Raw genomic sequence first — 9926 nt, 5'->3', positions numbered from 1 at the left:
GTATGGACTAGAAAAAAAAAGTAAGCCAAAATTACTAAAATAAGAAATGATAGAAAGGAGATTACTATTCACTCTACAGAAATAAAATGGAATATGAGAGTACTATGGACAACTGTATGAGAACAAATTGGATAACCTAAATGAAATGAACAAGTCCCTGGAAACAAAACCTACCAAGTAAGCAATGAAGAAACAAAAAAATCTGAATAGCTCTATAAATAGTAAGAAAATTGAATCAGTAATCAATTACCTCTTAACAAAGAAAGGTCATGAACCTAATGGCTTCACTGGTAAATTATAGCAAACATTAAAGAACTGATGCCAGTCTTTCTCAAGATTTTTCAAAAAAATTGAAGAGAAGAAAATAATCCTCTTTTTAAGAGGCCAGCATTAATCTAACACCAAAGCCAGACAAAGACACTATAAGAAAACTACAGATATCCCATGTAAACATTGATGCAAAAATCCCCAACAAAATGCTAGCAAACCAAATTGAGCATATTAAAAGGATTGTACACTATAATCAAGCGAAATTTATTTCTTGAACGAAAGGATGGTTCAACATATGAAAATTGATCAGTGTAATAATCACATCAACAAAAAGAAGGGAAAAAAACACATAATCTCAAAGCAGAAAAATTACAAAATTGGCCAGGTGCAGTAGTTCACACCTGTAATCCCAGCACTTTGGGAGGCCGAAGCAGGTGGATCACGAAGTCAGGAGATCAAGACCATCCTGGCTAACATGGTGAAACCCCGTCTCTACAAAAATTACAAAAAATTTCCCCGGGCGTGGTGGCGGGTGCCTGTAGTCCCAGCTACTCTGGAGGCTGAGGCAGGAGAATGGTGTGAACCCGGGAGGCGGAGCTTGCAGTGAGCCGAGATCACGCCACTGCACTGTAGCCTGGGTGACAAAGTGACACTCTGTCTCAAAAAAAGAAAGAAAATTACAAAATTTAACACCCTTTTTATGATAGAAACACTCAACAAACTAGGAATAGAAGGAAGCTATCTCAATATAATACAAGCCTATGTTAAAAACATACAGCAAAGCAAGGGTGTCACTTTCACCACTTCTTCAACATAACAATGGAAGTCCTAGCCAGAGCAAGTAAGCAAGAGAAATAAAAGTCATCCAAATCAGAAAGGAAACAAAATTATCTCTGTTCATGGATGACAGAATCTTACATGTAGAAAGACCCAAAGATTCAACAAAAAAATTTTAGAACTAATTAAATTAATTCAGCAAAGTAGTAGAATACAGAGAGAACACACCAAAATCTGTGTGTTACAAATTCTATACACTAACAATGAACAATTTGAAAAGGAAATTAAGAAAACAATTCTATTTCCAGTAGCATCAAAAAGAATAAAGTACTTCAAAATTAACTTAACCAATAAAGTCAAGGACTGTAAAATATTTCCAAAGAAATTAAAGGAAATATAAATAAATGGAACAACATCCTATGTTCATGAATTGGAAGACTAAATATTGTTAAGATCTCAATACTACCATAGCAATCTACAATTTTAGTACAATCTCTATCAAAATCCCAATGACTTTTTGGCAGAAATAGAAAAATCCATTCTAAAATTTATGAATAATTTCAAGGGGCTGTGAATAGCCTAAACAATCATGTAGAAGAACAAACCCAGAGGATTTACCTGAGTTCAAAACTTACTACAAAGCTACGGTAATTAAAAGTGTATGTCTACCAATGGGTCAGTAAAAAAAGAAAAGAAAAACAGAAACAATGTAATATTGGCATAAAGATAGATATGTAGACCAATCAAATAGAAGAGGAAACCCAGAAATAAACTCTCACATTTAAGGTCTAATGATTTTCACAAGGGTGCGAAGACCATTCAAGAGAGAAAAGACATTCTTTTCAACAAATGTTGCTTAGAAAACTGGATATCCACTTGCAAAAGAATGAGGTTGCACTTTTACCTAATATCATATACAAAAAATGACTCAAAATTGATCAAAGACTGAAATGTAATACCTAAAACTATAAACTTTAGAAAAAAACCATAAGACAAAAGCTTCATGGCATTGGATTTGGCAACAATTTCTTGGATATGACACCAAAAGCACAGGAAACTAAAGAAAAAATAGGCAAAATTCTTGAACTTTTTTTTCAATTTTAGGACTACATTTTAATAGAATGTGAATCTAAACTCCACATTTACAACAAGAAAACCCTTAAAATTACTGATTGATTCAAAATGCTTTTATGGAAAAAATGATTTGTAACAAAAACTCGGTACTGGGTGCAAAGGCTCCACAGGTTTTTGTGTGCTTTGGAGTTTTTAGTCGTTGTTTTGTTTTGTTTTTTATTTTGTTTTGTTTTGCTGTTTTTTAACAAAAGTTCCAGTGACAGGACCAAGAACAAGGGGCTCGGATATCGACAAGAGCAGGCATTTTCTCTTCCTCTACTTCAAGGGAGGTCAGGAGAAAACGGCTTGCATAGCTTCGTCAAACACTATTTTGAGGCCTGGCTGAACACTCCAGGTATTTTACAGTACCTAAACCCTGCCGTTAGGTGATGGAAGTCTGCTTCTTCTTCTTCAGTGTTTCAGTCTTGTATTTCTCTCACTAAGATCAAGTTTAGTTCCCACAAGGATGATGGGAGTGTTGTGGCAATGGTGCTGCACTTCAGGACACCACTTGGCATGGACATTTTCTAATGACGCAGGACTCACAAGGGAAAAGCAAATTAAGAATTCATCTGTTTGTGGATAGGAACGGGGGTGGGGGTCATAATCTGTCCACCTGTGTAATCTTCTTGTCCACTTGTATCTCATACACCCAGATTCACCGGTTTCCCATTTAACATAACACTGGCATAGTGATTGTCAAAGACAATAGGGATATATTCTCCAGGTTGTAGAGCTGATCACTGATGAGTTGGTAAGTTTTCCCTACAGCTCCATCTCCCACCACCACATACTTGATGGCCTACATCTCGGCCGCTGGTTGGGCTGCCTACGGCAGAAATAGTGGGCTCAGGGTGCTGCGGGTGGGGCACAGATGCAGGCTACCAGCACTGGATGCCTGGCCACTATTGGCAATGCCTCACCCTCCTCCAGCTGGAAGCAGAAGCCCAGCAGCTTCCGTCAGACAAAGCTGAGGGAAACTGCCCAAGAATAATTTTAAATGTCTTTAAATCAAAAGACTATATTAACAAAGTAAAAGGGCAATGTACACATTGAGAGGAAATATTTGCAACTCGTGTATCTAATATGAGATTAATATCCAGAATATATAGAGAACTCCTAAAACTCAACAGCAATAAAAGAAAACAAATAACCTTATTCAAAAATAGACAAAGGATTTGCATGGACATTTCTCCAAAGGAGACATACAAATAGCAAAGATATTCAACGTTATTAATCATTAGGGAAATGCAAGTCAAAACTGCAAGATAACACTTCACTTCCATTAGGGTTGTTAATATTAAAAAGAAAAAGAAAATAACAAATATTAGTAAGGAAGTGGAAAAGTTGAAACCCTTGTGCACTGCTGCTCATAAAGTAAAATAGTATAGCCACTGTGGAAAACAGCATGGCAGTAACTTTGAAAAATCAAAAACAGAGTTACCATGTAATCCAGTGAATCCATTTCTGGCAATATACTCAAAAAAATGAAAGCAGGGACTTTGAGAGATATTTGTACCCCCATGTTAATAGTAGCATCATTCTAAATAGCTAAAACATAGAAACAACCCAAGTGTCTATTGAGTACTAAATGGATAAGCAAAATGTGGTACATGCATACAATTGAATATTATTCAGCCTCAAGGAGGTAAATGCTAATACATGCTACAACTTGGGTGCACCTTGAGGACATTATGCTAAGTGAAATAAGCCAGTTACAAAGAGACAAATACTTTATTATTCCCTTTATAGGAGGTGTCTAGAGTAGTCAAATTCATAGATACAGAAAAAATAGTAGTTGTCATGAGGCAGAAATTTAAAATAATAATAATAATAATAATAAGTACTGCATTTATTCACTCCAAGAAAAGTAAAAGCTAAGGCCCAGAATGTGGCAAGGCAAAGGTTAAAAAAAAAGAACAAGTTTTCCTTCACCTAGCAGCTCACTTCAAGGACAGTTAGAAGATAACTCTGTTGGAATAGCCAAGGCCAAAAAAATAGGCTGCAGACACACCCCCTCCCTTCCAGAGCAAGGTTGAAAGAAAATAAAGACAAAGACAGGTTCTTTTATGTTACTCTTTTTCCAGGCTTCTTAAGCATGGTTAGCATGATTACGTTTTACAAATATCTGTATTTAGCCAGCTCTTGTTTTTCTTTTAATGCAGCTACAAGGCCACAGGCTAGGTCACAAGTTAATGTTATGTTATAGATTATGTGAACTATTACTGTATGATTAACTGCTTTTATTTTGCTACTGCTTTTATTTTGCTTCTGTAAGGCCGCTTATAAAAACCCCACTCTGTCTTTGTTCAGGGATCAGCTTTTGGATGTGAATCCTCTGAGCCACTGTGTTCCTAAAACAAACAAATCCTCCTGTACTCGGTATTGGTCTCACCATTCCTCAGTTTACAACATTTTTGGTGACCACGAAGCAAATGGAGACAGCAGGCTTACTGTCTCCTTTGCCTCTGGGGTTGGAGCACGGGCCTCAGGAAACCTGTGACCCCAGGCACCACCGGGAGGACTTCAGCCCAGAAGGGAGATCAGCTCTCCCCTGACCCAGTGCCCCTACCCAGCAGCGCCATGGAACCTAAAGAGAGGCTACAGGATGAATTCAAAAACAGCGTGCTTCAGGAACTGCGGTAAGGTTTTAGAGGCCCAAGGCAGGACCCATCCCTTGGACAGAAGGGGAGCCTGATCACCTCCTGGGGTGTGCTGAATAGTTTGACCCACAGGGGCTGGGGGTGATGAGAGTGACTCACCAATTCAGATGAAACTCACACCCCACTGACACAGGACGCGAGAGTGGCTCACTAAGTCAGCTAGTAATCTGGAGGTGGTGAGAGTGGCGTGCCACTCCAACTGGGAACTAGAGGTGGCAAGAGTGGCTCGCCACCCCAACTGGGAACTAGAGGTGGCGAGAGTGGCTTGCCACCCCAACTGCAAAACTAGAGGGGGCAAGAGTGGCTCACCGCCTCAATTGCAAACATGAGAACTAAAGGTGTGTGAAAGTGTGTGGATGGCGGGGCCTAATTAGGCTCATCAGCTGCAAAGTGGGGAGTCACAGATCTTAACGTGGACTGTGTGCTCCAAGAAAGTGTGGGGCTGACTAAGACTAGTGGAAATCTGCATACAGCTAATAGGAGCTGCCCTACAGGTCAGAGTTGTAGTAGGAATAAGAACCTCTCCAAAGTCAAGCAGCATCTGAAAAATCCCATAATAGGAGACGGTGTAATCGGCCAAAATGAGAGGGTGAGTGTGCAAGAGTGAATGTGCTGTGTCGTAAAGGCAGGAATGGGAGGAAAGTCATCAAAACATCAAAACTTACTCTATTGGAGTGCATGTTACGGAACCTTAAGAAAGGTTTTGCAGGGGATTATACAGTTAAGTTAACCCCCAAGAGGTTGAGAACTCTCTGTGAATTAGAATGGCCCACTTTTGGTGTTGGATGGCCGACCGAAGGAACTATAGACAAGGAACAATTGGCCATGTATTTAAGGTGGTGGCAGGGGTCAGAGGACAGCCAGTGTACCCAGATCAAATTCCTTTATGTTGACTCATGGTTAAATATAATACAGACAAAACTGGCATAGATCCAGCCCTGTTTAATGGCTTATAGCAAAAAAGCCAAAAGTGAAAGTAAGAGCAGCTTTGCCAGCAGACACAGAGTTAAAGGGAGAATCCCAGAGAGAGCAAGAGAAGCCAGTTTTGCAGGAGCCTCCAGAGGTAACAGAAATTCTTTCTCCATAAGTCCCAGCCTACCCCCCTTTTACCAAGACCAACATCCCCCCAGGAAACAGATTCAGGAGCTAACACCCCCAGGATCTCACCTCGAAAGGGAGGATCAGAGCCCCGAGAGGCCACGGAAAGAAGTCAAGAGAGTCAAGTGGGCCGTCTCAGATCTGGCTGTGCTGGAGCTATGCAAATGCCTCTCAGGAAGATGCGAGGACTTATCTATTATGATGACCAGGATCCCAACTGGGACCCAGAGGATGCAACTCAGCTCCAGCATTTGCAGAGTTAGCTAGAGACACTTCTGCAGGGGCTAAGAGTTGGTAGAAGGAAAGCAATTAATATAAGGAAGATTTCAGAAGTGCTTCAGGGAGCTGACGAGAGCCTAAGTCAGTTTTATGAGGTACTCTGTGAAGCATTCTGGCTTTACACCCCATTTAACTCTGCTGAACATCAGCATATGGTAAATACTTCATTTGTAGGGCAAGCCCAGGGTGACATCAAGCAGAAGTTGCAGGCATGAATACCACCCAGTCTATAAAAGTGGCCACAAAGATGTATGTTAACTGTGACCAGGGAACAAAATGGGAAAGAGCAAAAGCAACAAGCACAGCAGCTAGGCATGCCAAGGGTTAAGTCCCTCTCCCCAGCCCAGCTTTATCTGGAAAAAGAGGGGCCCGGGAACTGACGCCAGGAGAAGAGCAAGGAAGAAGGAAAGGAGAAAGTAAGAGTAAGTGTGAGAAAGGAAAGAAGAAAGTAAAAGGGAAATCAGAAAGAAACAGGAGAGACAGATGGCAGTGTGCAGGGGCAGGGCCCGTGCCATTGCCCAGCCCCACTGGCTGGCTGCAGGAGCAGGAGAACTCAGGAAGGAAAAAGGAAAGTAAATTGAAGGCTTAAGAAAAAGGTCAATTGTTGGCAACAGCTATTATAGAAAGAGAGATTAGCAATGTGAAAACACAGCGGACACAGACATAGAGGTGGAAGAACTCAAGTTAGGCAAGGATTCAAGAGCCAGAAAATGCTAGAAAGAGATTAATGTGTGAGATGAAAAAAGAAAGAACGCTAGAAGGATGAATGTTCAGAAGGCAATGAGGGAAATGGCCAAGGCCATGAGACAAAGAGGCCATTGGCCAAGGGCTGCCACACCTTGGAGGAACCAAATACTGATCTGATCAGGCTGGCAGCAGCTGAAGGATGTAAGGACTTGGACAGACCGAGCACCTTCTCATTAGGCTTTCAGGAGCCCACGGTCACATTAGAAGTTAAAAGCAGCAGGATTCTGCTATATCTGGATTCCAATTTCTCACTGATGGCTAAGCCACTAGATGGAGTTACAAAAGAGGAGAAAAAGAACCCCTCCTCTGGGAAACTGAACAGGAGAAGGAGACATGCCTTGTGAAAACTTGCTTATAGACTTTACAGAACTGCCCCGTGCCAGCTAGTGGTACATGCTAGTGCTTGATTGCACCTTTTCAGGGCAGGTTGAAGCTTTCCCCACCAGGACAGAAAAAGTACAAGAAGTGACTAAAGTACGGTTAAAAAACATTATCCCCAGGTTTGGACTGCCTCTAACTTTATATTCAGACAATGGGCCAGTATTTGTAGCTGAAATAGTGCAAAATTTAACAAGACTGTTAAAAATAAAATGAAAATTACATACAGCCTATCAGCTGCAAAGTTCAGGAAAAGGTAGAATGCATGAACTGGACACTCAAGCAGCTACTGAAGAAATATTGCCAGGAAATTCATTAGAGATAGCATCAGGTTTTTGCCTATGGTCCTCCTCTGAGTCAGGTGCACCCCCACCAAACAAACTGGGTATTTGCTCTATAAGATTTTGTTCGGTCAGCCACCCCCAAATCATAGGTCAAATTAAAGGTGACCCCCAGGAACTAGGGAAATTAGCCTTAAGAAAGCAAATGCAGGCTTTAGGAATAGCCATACAAAGTGTTCATAATTAGGTACATGAAAATGCGTATAAGCCTCACATCCCTTTAAATCTGGTGATTCTGTTCAGGTTAAAAAGTAGAATCTAATTTCTCTAGGATCCACATAGGATGGGCCCTATATTTTAACCTTGTCCACTCCCACTGCTGTTAAAGTTGCAGCTGTTGTGTCTTGGATCCACCACAGTCAGCTAAAACCAGCAGCTCAGGACAAGTGAACCAGCTAGCAGGACCCAGATCACCCAACCTGGCTGATCCCGAGATGAGACCAAGCTGCTGCTGAGCGTGAAAGACCTGCTCTGGTCACTCTGGAGGCTGACCAGTCTATACACAGCTGAAACTTAAGGAAACAACAAGCTCTGTTGTAGACACACACCAGAAGCTGACTAGTCTATGCACGGCCGAAGCTTAAGGACTCATCAAGCAAGTAATGTAGTTAGAAATCTTCTTAGGATTGGTGGTATTTCTGTATACTAACTGTTTTACTAATGTTCTGTCACTATGCTCAACCTTTATCCCAGGTAAGGACCTCTTTTGTCCTTGCTGGATATGAATATAGTGGACATTGTTTTGTCATTGTCACCCCACTTAACCATGCTAGAAGAAACACCTACAGAAGGGTGTCCCCGACAGAATCAGGGGGATGGAGCCAAGATGGTCGGAAAGGAACAGCTCCAGTCTACAGCTCCCAGCGTGAGCCACGCAGAAAACGGGTGATTTCTGCATTTCCATCTGAAGTACTGGGTTCATCTCACTAGGGAGTGCCAGACAGTGGGCACAGGATAGTGGGTGCAGTGCACCGTGTGCGAGCTGAAGGAGGGCGAGGCATTGCCTCACTCGGGAAGTGCAAGGGGTCAGGGAGTTCCCTTTCCTAGTCAAAGAAAGGGGTGACAGATGGCACCTGGAAAATCGGGTCACTCCCACCCCAATACTGCACTTTTCCAACGGGCTTAAAAAATGGCGCACCAGGAGATTATATCCTGCAACTGGCTTAGAAGGTCCTACGCCCACAGAGTCTCCCTGATTGCTAGCACAGCAGTCTGAGATCAAATTGCAAGGTGGCAGTGAGGCCGGGGGAGGGGTGCCCGCCATTGCCCAAGCTTGCTTAGGTAAACAAAGCAGCTGGGAAGCTAGAACTGGGTGGAGCCCACCACAGCTAAAGGAGGCCTGCCTGCCTCTGTAGGCTCCACCTCTGGGGGCAGGGCACAAACAAAAAGACAGCAGTAACCTCTGCAGACTTAAATGTTCCTGTCTGACAGCTTTGAAGAGAGCAGTGGTTCTCCCAGCACCCAGCTGGAGATCAGAGAATGGGCAGACAGCATCCTTAAGTGGGTCCCTGACCCCTGACCCCCGAGCAGCCTAAATGGGAGGCACCCCCCAGTAGGGGCAGACTGACACCTCACACGACCGGGTACTCCTCTGAGACAAAACTTCCAGAGGAACGATCAGACAGCAGCATTCGCGGTTCACGAAAATCTGCTGTTCTGCAGCCACTGCTGCTGGTACCCAGGCAAACAGGGTCTAGAGTGGACCTCTAGCAAACTCCAACAGACCTGCAGCTGACGGTCCTGTCTGTTAGAAGGAAAAATAACAAACAGAAAGGACATCCACACCAAAAACCCATCTCTACATCACCATCATCAAAGACCAAAACGAGATAAAACCACAAAGATGGGGAAAAAACAGCAGAAAAACTGGAAACTCTAAAAAGCAGAGCACCTCTCCTCCTCCAAAGGAATGCAGCTCCTCACCAGCAACGGAACAAAGCTGGACGGAGAATGACTTTGACGAGTTGAGAGAAGAAGGCTTCAGACAATCAAACTACTCCGAGCTACAAGAGGAAATTCAAACCAAAGGCAAAGAAGTTGAAAACTTTGAAAAAATTTAGACGAACGTATAACTAGAACAACCAATATAGAGAAGGGCTTAAAGGAGCTGATGGAGCTGAAACCCAAGGCTCAAGAACTACGTGAAGAATGCAGAAGCCTCAGGAGCCAATGCGATCAACTGGAAGAAAGCTTATCAATGATGGAAGATGAAATGAATGAAATGAAGCGAGAAGGGAAGTTTAGAGAAAAAAGAATAAAA

The 9926-nt window shown here is 42.5% G+C and overlaps 1 pseudogene; it reads right to left on the bottom strand.

Moving 5' to 3' along the window:
- Window positions 1-1293: 1293 nt before the first annotated feature.
- On the bottom strand, window positions 1294-2968 carry LOC100986696 (ras-related C3 botulinum toxin substrate 1-like; annotated as a pseudogene).
- Window positions 2969-9926: the final 6958 nt, after the last annotated feature.

Source organism: Pan paniscus, chromosome 5, assembly GCF_029289425.2.
Source record: "Pan paniscus chromosome 5, NHGRI_mPanPan1-v2.0_pri, whole genome shotgun sequence".
NCBI lineage: Eukaryota > Metazoa > Chordata > Mammalia > Primates > Hominidae > Pan > Pan paniscus.
Note: the sequence above shows the minus strand (reverse complement) of the source record. Positions and strands in the feature narration are given on the sequence as shown.